Source organism: Phyllobates terribilis, unplaced genomic scaffold, assembly GCF_046119375.1.
Source record: "Phyllobates terribilis strain yellow unplaced genomic scaffold, ASM4611937v1 Scaffold_268__1_contigs__length_2594270, whole genome shotgun sequence".
Classification (NCBI taxonomy): Eukaryota; Metazoa; Chordata; class Amphibia; order Anura; family Dendrobatidae; genus Phyllobates; species Phyllobates terribilis.
In genome coordinates, this window is record NW_027363028.1 from 616050 (window position 1) to 631578 (window position 15529).

The 15529-nt window shown below is 41.4% G+C and overlaps 1 pseudogene; it reads right to left on the reverse strand.

Annotated features, from left to right (window-relative positions):
* The window catches only part of LOC141219413 (uncharacterized), a 55611-nt pseudogene extending 44400 nt beyond the window's left edge, over positions 1-11211 (reverse strand).
* Between the last annotated feature and the right edge of the window lie 4318 nt (positions 11212-15529).

Sequence of the window (15529 nt, forward strand, 5' to 3'; positions counted from 1 at the left end):
TTTAGCCCAAAATGTTTTATTTTCATAAGTGTAAGTAGAGAAAATGGACCCCAAAAACTGTTGTGCAATTTCTCCCGAGTACGCCGATACCCTATATGTGGGGAAAATACACTTCTTGCGCACAAGGTAGAGTTCAGAAGGGAAGGAGCACTGAGTGACTTTTTTGAAAGCAAAATTAGCTGGAATCGAGAGCGGACGCCATGTCGCATTTGGAGAACGGCTGATGCGCCTAAATAGTGGAAACCCTCCACAAGTGACCCCATTTTGGAAACTAGACCCCTAGAGGATTTTATCAAGGGGTATAGTGAACACTTTGAACCCAGAAGTACGACACAGAATTTGATAACATTAGGTCATTATACTGAATGAGTTGTCATCAATCTTGAGCACAAGTGCTCACTACTTGAGTTTGCATCGGGTGCTCAGGAATGCATCATGTATCACGGGTGCTCGAGTGACATGCTCGAGTCCCCACCCCGCATGTTTGACGGTTGTTAGACACCCAAAAAAAAAATATGCGGGGATCGCTCGTGCATGGCAGGCAATCTCCGCAAGGTATTTTTGTCTGCAAAGCATATGGGGCGGAGACTTGAGCATGTCACTTGAGCACCCGTGCTACTCGGTGCATACCTGAGCACCCGATGCAAACTCAAGTAGCGCGCACTTGCGCTCAACACTAGTCGCCATACCGTCATTTTTTTTCTTTACTTTTGAAAAAATTTCAACCCCAACACAACCCTAACCGTAACACAACCCTAACCCTAGAGTTTATTTTTTACACCGTTCCTTGTGCAGTATAAGTGATTAGACAACTTTATGCTTCAGGTCGGTGCGATTACAGCGATGCCAGATTCATATCAGGTTTTCATGTTTGGCAACTGTCATACACTAAAAGATGCTTTTTTTTGCAAAGACTAGTTTTTGCAATCATTTTTCCATATTTTCGCCGACATAGTCATGTAAGGACTTGTTTTTTGCGCGACAAGTTGACGTTTTTAGTGGTACCATTTTCGGGCACGTGACTTTTTTGATCGCTTTCTATTCTGATTTTTGGGAGGCAGAATAAACAAAAACCAATAGTTTAGGAATTGTTTTTTTTTTTTTTTTGCTGTTCCGCTTGTGGTAAAAATTGATAAGGTAGCTTTATTCTTTGGGTCAGTAAGTTTACAGCGGTACCACATTTATATTTTTTTATGTTTTAGCACTTTTACACAAAAATTATTTTATAGAAATACTGCTTTATTCTGAGAGCTATAACTTTTTTATTTTTCGGCTGATGGAGCCGTATGGCAGCTTGTTTTTTTGGTGGACAAGATGACGTTTTCAGCGGTACCATTTTTATTTACATTTGTCTTTTTGATCACGTTTATTTTATCTTTTGTTTGGTGGTATGATGATAAAGCATAGTTTTCGCTTCATTTTTTATTTATTTATTTTTTTACCGTGTTCACTAAAGGGGTTAACTAGTGGGACAATTTTATAGTTAAGGTTGTTCAGGACGCAGTGATACCAAATATGGTGTACTTTTATTGTTTTTTTTCATAATATTTTTTATGGGCATAGTATATTTTTATTTTTTGATTATTTTTTTTTAATATTTTTTTCACTTTGATACTTTTTTTTACTTTTACACTTTGTCCCACTATGGGACTTTCATTTTTTGCAAGCCGATCGCTTGTATACCATGGAGATGCAGCAGCATCTCTATGCTATGCTGCGTGTCAGCGCTGCACAGGCAGAAGTTACTTTGATCGCGCACATGTCACCAGGCAACTTCATGATGCCTGGTGACCCGGATGTCGTCATGACGACATTGGGTCACCATGACAATTACCAAGACTCGGCACAGACAGCTCGGGATGCCGTAGAGGAGGTAAGTAGGTCACGCTTATCTCCCCTTGTTTCCGGAATGCTGCGATTGACTTCACGGCACCGCTCCTGGCACATAGCACCAAGTGTCAGCTGTGAGAATCAGCTGACACCCGGCGGCCATCGCCTGCACCGCTTGTGTGGGCGCGATCGAAGTGCGCTTAATAGTATGTATCTGGTCCAACAAGCCTAGGTCAGTACGAAGTACTATTACTGGGCATGTCAGAAAGGGGTTAAAGTATATTCCTTAGGTACCTGTATGTCACCTTGGTGCAAATTAGACTGTGGGGGAGTGAGAACTGTGCCACATGAAGTTTTGTGGTCTTTTTACGTCATCAATGCAGCTGCCTTTTCCATCTCCTCCTCACCCGACTCCTCTGCTCCGGAGCCCATGCACAGCTGCGGGGTAGCTGCTATATGAAGGCCACCGTCACCTGCTAAGACCTGTGTTTCTGTGCACGCAAATCGCTCCAGCCTGACCACTACTTCCCTCCTCTTCATCTTCCATGTTCAATACATCTTAAGCATGATGACTGCAGTGTCATCTTGGCGCTTAGAGCCCACTTCTCCCGACATCTTTCTGTGGCTTTTCCTGGTCATTTTTCTCCCCCGCAGCTAAGTACTTCCTAACCAACAGGCATTCCTCACATGTATTAAAGCTTTCAAACAGTCAAAAATCATGCACACTGAGTGACTCAAACATAACATTCAAGCACACCGAAGAAACTCGGAAAACACCTGAGCATGCGCGTAAATCTTGAGTAACGAGTATGCTCGCTCATCACTAGTGGTAAATAATTTTTGAGAAACTGAAGAGCAGGTAACTGAAGAGTTGGTGGAAAATCACCTATAAATATATAAAGATCTTGGCTGTAACATGTCCTTAAAGATTAATTTCTTAAATTCGCATCTAGACTTTGATCCACCAAACTGCGGAGCAGTGAGGGACAAGCACAGTGAGAGATTTCACCAAGGTATTGCGTTTATGGAGAAAAGATATCAAGGAAATTGGAATCCATCAATGCTAGCAAATTACTGATGGACAATTGTAAGAAATGATCCGATGCAGGACTACAAGAGACAAGCGAAAAAGTTGTCACTGAATGAGGACCAAATTTTGTAGCGCAATTTCTGTAACTGTTTATATTTCCCAATAGGGTTTAAACAGGTTTTAGTTATTTGAATTGTTGCTACGTTTCCTCTAAATAAATATCAGAAAATTGGCATAACAAAAAATTCTGAATCTTTATATTTGCAAAATTAATAATGTTTCAAAGTACTGAAACTTTTATCATTAATTACATGTAGCAGTAAAAGGAAAACACTTTGATATCATAGAAACAAGTCATTAAAATCATTAAGAAATGGCTCATTTCATAACTGAACTTGACGACTTTTGAAAATATGTAAAACAGTTATACAGTCATGGCCAAAAGTTTTGAGAATGACACCAAAATTATATTTTCACATGATCTGCTGGCCTCTGGTTTTTATTAGTGTTTGTCTGATGTTTATATCACATACAGAAATATAATTGCAATCATATTATGAGTACCAATAGGTTATATTGACAGTTAGAATGAGTTAATGCAGCAAGTCAATATTTGCAGTGTTGCCCCTTCTTCTTCAAGACCTCTGTAATTCTCCCTGGCATGCTCTCAATCAACTTTTGGACCAAATCCTGACTGATAGCAGTCCATTCTTGCATAATCAATGCTTGCATTTTGCCAGAATTTGTTGGTTTTTGTTTGTCCACCCGTCTCTTGATGATTGACCCCAAGTTCTCAATGGGATTAAGATCTGGGGAGTTTCCAGGCCATGGACCCAAAATCTCTATGTTTTGTTCCATGAGCCATTTAGTTATCACCTTTGCTTTATGGCAAGGTGCTCCATCATGCTGGAAAAGGCATTGTTGGGCGCCAAACTGCTCTTGGACGGTTGGGAGAAGTTGCTCTAGGAGGACATTCTGGTACCATTCTTTATTCATGGCTGTGTTTTTAGGAAAGACTGTGAGTGAGCCGATTCCCTTGGCTGAGAAGCAACCCCACACATGAATGGTTTCAGGATGCTTTACAGTTGGCATGAGACAAGACTGGTGGTAGTGCTCACCTCTTCTTCTCCGAATAAACTGTTTTCCAGATGTCCCAAACAATCGAAAAGGGGATTCATCAGAGAAAATGACTTTGCCCCAGTCCTCAGCAGTCCACTCCCTATACCTTTTGCAGAATATCAGTCGGTCCCTGATGTTTTTTCTGGAGAGAAGTGGCTTCTTTGCTGCCCTCCTTGAAACCAGCCCTTGCTCAAAGAGTCTCCGCCTCACAGTGCGTGCAGAAGCACTCACACCAGCCTGCTGCCATTCCTGAGCAAGCTCGGCACTGCTGGTAGTCCGATCCCGCAGCTGAAACAGTTTTAAGATACGGTCCTGGCGCTTGCTGGTCTTTCTTGGGCGCCCTGGAGCCTTTTTGACAACAATGGAAGCTCTCTCCTTGAAGTTCTTGATGATGCGATAGATTGTTGACTGAGGTGCAATCTTTGTAGCTGCGATACTCTTCCCTGTTAGGCCATTTTTGTGCAGTGCAATGATGGCTGCACGTGTTTCTTTAGAGATAGCCATGGTTAACTGAAGAGAAACAATGATACCAAGAACCAGCCTCCTTTTAAAGTGTCCAGTGATGTTATTCTTACTTAATTATGACTGATTGTTCGCCAGCCCTGTCCTCATCAACACCCACACCTGTGTTAATGGATCAACGATGTTAGCTGCTCCTTTCAAGGCAGGACTGCAATGATGTTGAAATGTGTTTTGGGGGTTAAAGTTCATTTTCTGGGCAAATATTGACTTTGCAAGTACAGTAATTGCTGTTAAGCTGATCACTCTTTGACATTCAGGAGTATATGCAAATTGCCATTACAAAAAATGAAGCAGTAAACTTTGGAAAAATTACTATTTGTCTCATTCTCAATACTTTTGGCCATGACTGTACATGATCAGAAAAGTCCTTGAGCTCGTCGGGTGGAAGATTCTTCAGCTGCTCACTCGTGCAGCCTCTGTGCAGATACCGGTAACTTCCTCTCCTGCTTTGCTCCGTTAGATAAGTGTGGGGCTGGAGGAGAGCACAGTTCTCTCAGTGATCAGAAAGGACACTGTCTCAGCGTTCTCCTCTGTCAGAGGAAGCTGCCACCAGTCTGTAAGACGCACTCACTTATTAGCAAGATTTTTTCTTGCTAAAAGTGTGTCTTTACAAGTAAAACATTTGCCACATTAAGAATATAAAAAAGCTTCTCCCCTGAGTGATTGCTCTGGTGACTAAGAAGAGATGATTTCTTGACAAAACATTTCCCGCATTCTGAACATCTAAAAGGCTTCTCCCCTGTGTGAGTTCTTTGGTGCTTAACAAAATTTGATTTCTGAGTAAAACATTTCCGACATTCTGATCATGAAAATGGCTTCTCTCCTGTGTGAGTTCTCTGATGTTTGATAAGACTTGATTTCTGTGTAAAACATTTTTCACATTCTGAACATGAAAATGGTTTCTCCCCTGTGTGAATTCTCCGGTGACAAAGTAAAGATGATTTCTTCACAACACATTTCCCGCATTCTGAACATGAAAATGGCTTCACCCCTGTGTGAGTTCTTTGATGTGTAAAAAGAGTTGATTTCCTCATAAAACATTTTCCACATTCTGAACAGAAAAAAGGCTTTTCCCCTGTGTGAGTTCTGTGATGTTTGATAAGACTTGATTTCTCTGTAAAATATTTCCCACATTCTGAACATGAAAATGGTTCCTCCCCTGTGTGAGTTCTCTGATGTTTGATAAGACTTGATTTCTGTGTAAAACATTTTACACATTCTGAACATGAAAATGGTTTCTCCCCTGTGTGAGTTCTCCAGTGACAAAGTAAAGATGATTTCTTCACAAAACATTTCCCACATTCTGAACAAGAAAATGGCTTCACCCCTGTGTGAGTTCTTTGATGTGTAAAAAGAGTTGATTTCCTCTTAAAACATTTTCCACATTCTGAACAGGAAAAAGGCTTTTCCCCTGTGTGGGTTCTCTGATGCCTAACAAATTGTGATTTCTGGTTAAAACATTTTCCACATTCTGAGCAGGAAAAAGGCTTCTCCCCTGTGTGGGTTCTCTGGTGTATAACAAAATCTGATTTCTGGCTAAAACATTTCCCACATTCTAAACATGAAAATGGCTTCTCCCCTGTGTGAGTTCTTTGGTGCATAACAAAACTTGATTTCTGTGTAAAACATTTTCCACATTCTGAACATGAAAATGGTTTCTCCCCTGTGTGCGTCCGAAGATGTTTAACAAGAGATGATTTCTCTGTAAAACATTTTCCACATTCTGAACATGAAAATGGTTTCTCCCCTGTGTGCATCCGAAGATGTTTAGCAAGAGATGATTTCTGAGTAAAACATTTTCCACATTCTGAACATGAAAATGGCTTCTGCCCTGTGTGAGTTCTCTGATGTTTGATAAGACTTGAATTCTCTGTAAAACATTTCACACATTCTGAACATGAAAATGGCTTCTCCCCTGTGTGAGTTCTCTGGTGACTAACAATATCAGATTTCTGGATAAAACATTTTCCACACTTGGAACAAAAAAATCTATTCTCTGTTGTGTGAAAGCTTTGATGTTTAAGAAAAGACTTTTCAAGGGAAAAACTATTTCCATATTCTGAATGTGAAAATGGCTTCTTTGATTTAGGAGCAGTTCGTGTTTTAATGCTTATTTTGTGACATTGATTTTCCTCAGTAGTTGGTAATGAATCAGAAGACAGGACCTGTTTCAAATGATCAGATGACAGATCTTTACTTTGAAGGGATGATGGTATATCTGGAGTAATGGCATTCACTTCAATTGTATCCTGTGGGATCTCAAGATCATGGGATTTAAAAATTGAAGATGTCAGCTGTCCCTCTGATCTCCGGGTACAGTCATCTGCCAAGAATAAAACAAATTTTTATGAATAAAATATCCTTGAAATTTATATTTTTGTACATTTCTACTTAAACTATCAGTAAAAATGGCAAGTTATGTAAAAATACTGAATTCTTCACCAAGACAATAACAGTTCACAGTCTAATAGAAAACCTCATAGGATGAACCAGTGGAGCGTGGTGTTCAACTGTTTGTTAATTCTGCCTCCAAAATATGGAATAAAAGGCCAACAAACAATGTTATGTAGGCAAAAATAATACCAATAAAAACTTCTACTCATCTCACAAAAAAGCTCCCACTCAGGTCCATCAATGGAAAAACAGAGGTTTCCATATTATTAGTGGCTCAAATATTCTTGAAAAGCAACATGGCTTCCATAAACCAATCCAGCAATATCCGCTCTCCCAAAGTCAGATCGCCCCCTCGTTTCTGAGCCTTGCAGTGCGCCCAAACCACATTTAGCATCCATGTATTTGGCATTACTATAGTGAGAAGAACCCACTTATTTTACGGTGTGTGTCTCCTGAAGCACAATCTGGGCACTATGTATTGGGGAGTATAATGGCATATTTGCAATTTTCACTCTCCATCATCCACTGAGTGCTAATTTCCGGAAATTGCCTGTGGAATCAATAGTCACTACTCCTATAGATTATTTCACTGAAGGTTATAATTTCCAAAATGGAGTCCCTTTATGGGGATTTCTACTGCTCTGGTTTTATGACATTTTGTCATATTAGGGCTTCTGCAAATGATGTGTCCCATCTCCTCTGGGACGTATGTATTTCTGTCACCAGTCAGATGGAGGAGACGTCAGAACCAGAAGCTCTGGGCGGCGCAGGCTCTGTCCAGCCACTAAGATTAGGGTGCCTGGGACCAGTAGTACCATTCAGTCTGGCAGTATGGGTGTGTGTGCTGTCCAGCTGGAGTAATCTGCTCCCTGCTTCAGCCAATTGGAAAGCTCAACACCCTACTAAAGCTGGAAGCATATTGCCAGAAGCTGCCAGATACAGCCTTGTTCTCCTCTGGTTCAGTCCTCTGTGCTCAGCTCCCGGATTATGTATTTGCTTCTGTTCTGACCTCAGCCCGTTTACTGACTACTTTTGTGTCTTCTGATTTTGTATTTTCTCTGACCTCCTGGTTCTGACCCGGCTACCTGACTATTCTTCTTCTAATCTCACACCACAGAACAGCAGGTAACACTGTGGTCCAAGCCTAGGGGTCTCTGTGTAACGCCAGATCCATGTAGAGGGGTTAAAGGATCAGGGTTAAGGCAATACTTGAGATCTGGAAAACAAGGTAGATAGCGCCAAGCCTGTTTGTGGTAGCCATCTTTTGAGCTGCCATGTGACCATGAACAGTGACCCCAATACATTGTGTCTGCAAACTATTCCAGCAAGATCTGCATTCAAATAGCTAAATGTCGCTCCTTCTCCTCTTAACCTGCCATGTGCCCAGATAGTAGGATACAACTGTATACAGGGTATTGTTGGATTCAAGAGAAGTTGGAAAATAATTAGAAAGGTCCATTTGTTTCTTATTAACTTTGGAATTCTTCACAAAGGATATCACCACAAAGTGACACACGTCAGATTTGAAGAATAGGGCCTCATAAGGCTGTCTGCAGAAAGTGGTTAAATCAGAGTATTTTGGGCACTAACTACTGTAGTCAAAAACTGTGAGTATAGACAACAACATCTACTGAAATGATCAAACTCAACAGTCTTCATCAGTAAAAAATGAGTAACTAGTGGTGAAACTTCTCTGTTGTAATTAGAGTATGGGGCTCGGTGGTTCTTGGCATTCTAAATGATCATAAGGGACAATATTTTCTGTCAGATGAGTTTCAAGAAGAAATATTAGACATTTAAGGTGAACTTTTTATATTAGTAAAAACCTGGGAGTCTGAACTGAAACGTAAATTGGTGTGCATGCAAAATGTAAATGCAAATTTACATAAGGCCATTAGACAGAAAAAACAAAGACAAAAGCACAATACACAAATACCCAAAAGTAAATCGATAAATTGCAAAGTGCATAAAAGTAATGCTAAATAATAAAGGGTATTTAGTTAACATAAATTTTGATCAAAATAATGTAAAAGCCATCCCGCAACATCATGGCAACCCTTATGGAACAGTCCTAACTCTAATATTAAAACATTACAATTTGTCAAGTGACATACATATGGATAAGGGCTGAGAGACTGAACCCTTAGTAGAAGCATGAACCTGAGAGGCAGAATGAACCTTCCAGCTCAGAAAAAGGGCGGCCACACCCTTATATGCATTAATGAACATTAGACTACAAAGAAAAAACCTGGGAGTCTTTTTACTCTTTAAAATGGCTTTTACATTATTTTGATCAAAATTTATGTTAAATAATAAAGGGTATTTAGTTATCATTACTTTTATGCACTTTGCGATTTATTTACTTTTGGGTATCTGTGTATTGTGCTTTTGTCTTTGTTTTTTTCTGTCTAATGGCTTTATGTGAACATGCATTTACATTTTGCATGCACATCAATTTACGTTTCAGTTCAGACCCCAGGTTTTTTCGTTGTAGTCTAAAAAGCATTAGTGCATATAAGGGTTAACTAAATACCCTTTATTATTTATCATTACTTTTATGCACTTTGCGATTTATCCATTTACTTTTGGGCATTTGTGTATTGTGCTTTTATCTTTAACTTTTTATATTAGTGCAGAGCTGAGGTGTTTTAAATTTAGCTTAGAGATATATCATGGCACAGGTGTAATGTATTTTATGTAGTTTATCGCAATCCTGTTTGAAGTTAGTCAGTTTTAAAAGAAATTGAAAAGTCAGGATAAAGGGAAACTCTGTTGTTATTGTACAGAAATTCACACTGGGCCTCACTGCACATTTAATGTTGCAGATCATAAAAGTGAAGTTTGGTCAGAAAGACTGGACCTGGTCTTGTATGAACCATATGAGCACATACAGCAGCACAGAAGGGAGAGAAGGTAGATTCATCCAATAAGATATCAGGGATCTAGGAAAGCAACAGCATCATTACCCTCCGCTTTCTCTTAGTGGTCCATCATAATATTTTATTCTAAGCCCAGAGGGTAGGTGGTACTTCCACCTTGTAAGATCTATTGAAAAGGGCTTTCAATGCCCAAAGTCATTTGAACAGTTTTGGGTGGAGGAGAATCTTGTGGTCCAGAGGCAAAATGGTGATCACGCAATTATGATACAGACGGACAACACCGTTGATAAAGCAGCCACAGCCGGTGACTGAGAAGAATCTGTGACTTCTCTGCATTTAGTAATTACTACTCACCTGGGTAGTCATATGTAGGAATATCCTCCTTATACCGCTTATCACCCCTCAGATATGTCTCTGTAGTATTAATATGGATCAGATCTTTACTCTGAAACAAATATTTCAAAAGTCACAGAGAGATGGAGAAATCACATCTATGATCAGCTCTAATCCTGTCATCTCCACCGTTCTCAATACACAAGTATAAAACATATAATACTGGTTGATAAAACAAGACTGAGCACAAGACCTTCACAGCCGTCTACATATCATAGGGGAGATCTCATGACACCTTCTCTCCATCTACCTGATGATCCTGAGGAACATTGGGATCTTCTTGTTTACAGTCCTGTGGAAGAAGAGGACGGGGACATCTCTCTGGTGTTGTCCTCTTACTGGATAGATCTGGAGGAAACACATACAGGGACTGGATTCATTCTTTACATACAGATAATTATAGGCCGTGTGTATTTAGTCCTGTCTATTACCTGGTGATGTGAGGGGCTGGGGAACCTCCATCATGATGTCCTTGTACAAATCTTTGTGTCCTTCTAAATACTCCCACTCCTCCATGGAGAAAAAGACGGCGACATCCTGACACCTTATAGGAACCTGACACATACAATGACACCGTCATCCCCTCGATCCTTTCATAGCGATACTGTATAATGTCCCAGCATTCCCAGCAGTGTCACCTCTCCAGTCAGCAGCTCAATCATCTTGTAGGCGAGTTCTAGGATCTTCTGGTCATTGATGTCCTCATGTATCAGGGGGTTAGATAAAGATCTCGTGATTGGGCTCAGGGGTTTTTCCCATCCCTCAGACAAAGGGTCCTGACAGCACTCACTAGAGGTCTTCTTCACTACTGAGTAATCCTGGTTATGGAGAGACACATTAATAAATCTCACTACAGACATTTCCAGAGTCCTCACCTCTCCAGTTCTGTCCATCTGTTATTCCCATAGATAAGAATGATGTAATGTGACGTCATCAGAATCTCTCACCTCTCCAGTAAGCCGGAAGAGGATCTCTAGGGTGAGGTGTAATATTTTCTCTACCATCTTGTCTCTGTCCATCTTTGATGGGTAAATCAGGAAATTTCTCTTATATAGAAGATATTCACTGAGAGGATCCAATACTGTAGAGAGAAGATGATGAGCCGATATATCATAAAAATCCTGTGTAATAATAAAATTACTGCAGATAATAAGGGAAACATGAGATTTATTATTTTAAAGATATTGCGTTTTCTTCTATACATCAACTAATAAAACCTATGTATTTTAGGCCACATACAGTTTCTTCCTCGGTGTGTGCAGCTGAATACGTTTCTCATAGACTCATCCTCCATGATACTAATTCTCATCTCATTTACCGACACTGGAATAAGTAATGGATTCCACATTCCTCCTCATCTAGTGAGGAAGGAACCCCAACAAGGCACCTTAAGACCTAGGCAACCCCTACTGCAATTGATCCCATATGGCCTACACCCCTAAAAATAATCAGTCTGTTATTTCTGGATTTCATCGGACGCTCAGGAATCCAATTTGATGTCACACGCCTCACTGAAATTGACTTTTTCAAATTCTTTTTCAGAGACGAAATAGTAAATCTTATGGTGGCCCAGACAAATTTTTATGCCCATCAATTTTTACCCATTTTTTTCTCACCCAAAACCAAGTGAGGAACAATCAGAGAAAAGGTCACTAATTCTGCATTGATCACCCACTCCTGGTTTTGGCTCACACTCCTGAGAAAAAATACTGACAAAATACTGATAGTGCCGTGGCTTATAGTGATAATGCACTGTGTCCTCCCTGAGACGATGCTAACTTTGATCGTCTATACAAAATTCGGCCAGTAGTTGACCACTTCAGCAGAACATTTGCAGAGGCGTACAACCCCCAAAGGAACATCTCTATAAATTAATCTCTGGTTCATTTCAAAGGGAAGTTAAAATTCCGACAATACCAGCCCAGAAAGAGGGGTATGTATGGAATTAAACTGTATAAGCTGTGCGAGAGTACCTCAGGGTACACCCACAGATTTAGGGTCTAAGAAGGGAAGGACACCCAGATTAACCAAATTACACCCAAATTAACAAGTGGGAAAATTGTGTAGGAACTGCTGCACCCACAGCTGGATAAGGGTTATCACCTCTACATTGATAACTTTTACACCAGCATTCCAATCTTCAAGACCCTCTCTGTCAGAGGTACAGTTTCATGCTGAACTTTGCGAAAAAAATGAGGGAGGCCTCCCTAAGTTGCTAATTGGGCAACTGCTGAGAAAGGGAGAAATAATTAAGCTACTCAACCAGTATAGGTGCTTCATAATAATTACTGTACAGTGAAAAAAACTCTGATTAGGTGCACTTGCAGACTACAGAGTAAGGGGACAAAAATCGCTAAAAAACATCAGAACCATGGACTGAAAAAAAGACGATCGAAAAAATCCCAAGTGACAGAGTATCATATAAGAGATAAAGCCTTTATTAAGGCATGTTTAAAATCAATATAATACAGGTAATTGGAAATGGTGACAGGGATTGTGACATGCACATGAAAAAAGGATGTGCGTATTACCCAGAGATCACACAGGAAATAATTGTATAGTACAGATAATTATAACCATCAAAATGTTAGTCGACCAAGGGTGAATTCACCAGGGGTGAATTCACCAAGTGTGAAATCATACAAGTGTGGCCTATTGAAGAATTAGACCTGAATTTAATACTATGTATACAGTTTGCATCTTGTCAGCTATGATCATCACACTCTAATCAGCATGTCCATTTGTCCATTCTTCTTGCAGATACGGCACCCAACTTTCCATGTGTGTGACATATCTTACCTCTCCTATGTTGCCTAACTCGGTATGTTTGTTAGCGGACCAGTATATTGAAGAATTAGACCTGAATTGAACCTGAAGGTAACCGAAAGAAACTGGATGCCCAGGCAAAGTAAACAATGTTTCTGTTTGTTTTCACTCTCTCCCCTATAGTCCTCCACTTTCTACTAACCCCCCTAATCTCTACACCAAGTAATGAACTCTTCATCTCTCCCTCCATCCTCCCCATTCATGTCACCTCCTCCTCGGAACTATTTCTCAATATTTACTCCTGTGTCTCCAAACACAGACATCCACCTCAGGCCCTCTCCTGCTCCCACCTGCTAACACTTTCCCTGCTCCTTCTGACTGCCAGCGATATCTCTCCAAATCCTGGCCCTCTCCTCAGCACATACCCACAGTCACTTCCGCCTCCTATCAACTATCTGTCAAAAACTCTCACAACCTTTGAAATCTTATATCCATCCTCCCAGCCCCCACTTCCCCAGTCCCACTAACAGGAGCTCTATGGAACGCTTGCTCCGTCTGCAACAAACGTTCCTACATCCATGATCTTTTCATTACTAACAAACTTTCCTTCCTTGGCATCACTTTCGTACGGTGGATTCCATCTTTCTCACACACCCCGCTCTAACACCAAGCATGGTGGAGGAGTAGGTTTACTCCGGTCAGATAACCGCTCTTTCAATCAAATCCCACTGCCACCCTCCGATGCTCTCCCCCCTTTTGAGGTGCATTCTGTGCGCATCTACTCCCCCTGCACCTCTAACTGGCTGTCATTTACCGCCCCCCAGGACAAGCCACCACTTTCTTCAGCCACTTCACCACCTGGCTCCTTCTTTTCCTTTCCGCTGACATCCCCACTATCATCATGGGTGACTTCAACATCTCCATTGACACTTCCCACTCATCAGCCTCTAAGATTCTATCCCTCACTTCCTCCTTCGGCTTTGCTCAATGGTCTTCTGCACCCACTCACAAAGATGGCCACACACTGCACTCATCTTCCCCCACCTCTGTTTCCTATCTAACTTCTCTAACTCAACTCTCCCCCTGTCTGATCACAACCTACTTACATTCTCTTCCCTCTCCTCTCCAGATGACAATCCTTACTCCACAAACTTGCACACTCTCGCAGAAATCTCAAACACCTTGACCTACACTCACTCTCTAAATCCCTCCTCCCTCTTACAGACATAAGTTCATTACACGATGCAGATGCTGCTGCCACTTTATATAACACTACAACAGCTGCAGCTTTCGTCGGTCGCCCCCCTCACACATACCACAGCTTGCACACTCAAAAGGCAACCCTGGCACACCAACCTGACTAGAGAACTATGAAGGGCCTCCAGGGCTGCTGAGCGGAAATGGAAAAGGTCCCACTCCAACGAGCATTTCATCATTCAAATAGTCCCTCAATTCTTTCAAGTCCCCACTTCCTGCAGCAAAACAAACCTACTTCTCAGCTCTTATATCCTCCCTGTCTCACAACCCTAAACAGCTATTCAACACTTTCAATTCTCTCCTCCGTCCCCCAGAGCCTCCTCCATCTCCTCTCGTATCAGCCGAACACTTTGCCTCATTCTTCAAGCAGAAGATTGACACCATCAGACAAAACTTTTGCCTAAAGTCCCCACAGCCACTCCTCATATCTACTCAACCCTCCTCCTCCAAAACCAGCTTCTCCACCATTACGGACGATCAAGTTTCCTCTTTACTCTCCAAATCACACATCACCACCTGCGAATTTGACTGAATCCATCCTACCTCATCCCTAACCTCACCACAGTCTCCATCCCAACTCTAACCCACCTTTTCAACCTGTCAGAACTGGAGTCTTCCCCTCATGTTTGAAACATATCTCGATCACACCCATCCTCAAAAAGCCCTCCCTTGACCTATCCTCTCTGACTAGCTATTGCCCCATATTATTTCTCTTCTATTCCTAAAAACGACTGGAACAAAACGTCCATTCTGAACTGTCCTCCCACCTCTCCTCCCGCTTCCTCTTTGACCACTTACAATCTGGCTTAAGACCGCATCACTCCACTGAAACTGCCCTCACTGAAGTCACCAAAGTCACCTACTAACTGCCAAATCGAAGCGACACTACTCTGTCCTCCTCCTCCTGGACCTGTCATCAGCCTTTGACACAGTGGACCATTCCCTTTTACTACAGACTCTCTCATGTCTTGGCACCACAGACTTGGCCCTATCTTGGAGCTCTTTATACCTAACAGACCGGACATTCAGTGTCTCCCACTCACACACCACCTCCTCATCTCGCCTCCTATCTGTCGGTGTCTCCTGAGGTTCAGTTCTAGGGCCCCTGCTCTTCTCCATCTACACCTTCGGCCTGGGACAGCTCATAGAGTCCCATGGTTTCCAGTATCATCTCTATGCTGATGACACACAGATCTATCTCTCTGGACCTGATATCACCTCCTTACTAACCAGAATCCCACAATGTCTGTGCGCTATTTCATCCTTCTTCTCTGATAGATTTCTAAGACTTAACACGGATAAAACTGAATTCATCATCTTTACTCCATCTCACTCAACC